Genomic DNA, 625 nt, shown 5'->3' with positions numbered 1-625 from the left:
CTTGCTCTAGTGTGTACTAACATTTCAGGAAAATCAATTCCAAGATATTGAAGACTTGTAATCAAATTCATCAAATTTTCATATTTTTTATTATGAGAGGGAGTGGCTGTAATTGAGTGAAAAATCACAATATACACACTTAGGGAATTCTTTTTTAACTGATCGTACAGGACGAACTTAAATCGTACGGGACGATCATGTCAATTACCCCTAAGGAGAGCAATGGATCGAACAGGAGGAGAGAAAATTTTTTCTAAGTCCTAATCGTCCAGGATGAATTTAATAATCGTCACGGGACAAACATCTCGGGAATCTCACTTTCTACTGTTCGTCCAGATGAAATCAATGGTTCGTCCTAGGACGAACATCTCTGTATTCTCACCGTGCCCTGTTCTTCCAGACAAAAAATAATGTTCATCCCAGGACGAACGTCTCTGTCTTGAGGCTCGCTCCATTCGTCCAGATGAAACCTATTCGTCCCAGGACAAACTGAACCGACTTACGTCAGTTGGTTACGTCCTGAAGAATTTCGTGAACCGACTTATGTAATAACCATTTCGTACCGAACGAACTTGGTTTATACGGGACGATTAGCGTGTATGAAAATAATTTGTACCAATATACA

The sequence above is a fragment of the Dendrobium catenatum genome, unplaced genomic scaffold, assembly GCF_001605985.2.
Source record: "Dendrobium catenatum unplaced genomic scaffold, ASM160598v2 fragScaff_scaffold_1220, whole genome shotgun sequence".
Classification (NCBI taxonomy): Eukaryota; Viridiplantae; Streptophyta; class Magnoliopsida; order Asparagales; family Orchidaceae; genus Dendrobium; species Dendrobium catenatum.
The sequence above is the reverse complement of the archived record's forward strand: the minus strand, read 5'-3'. Positions refer to the sequence as shown.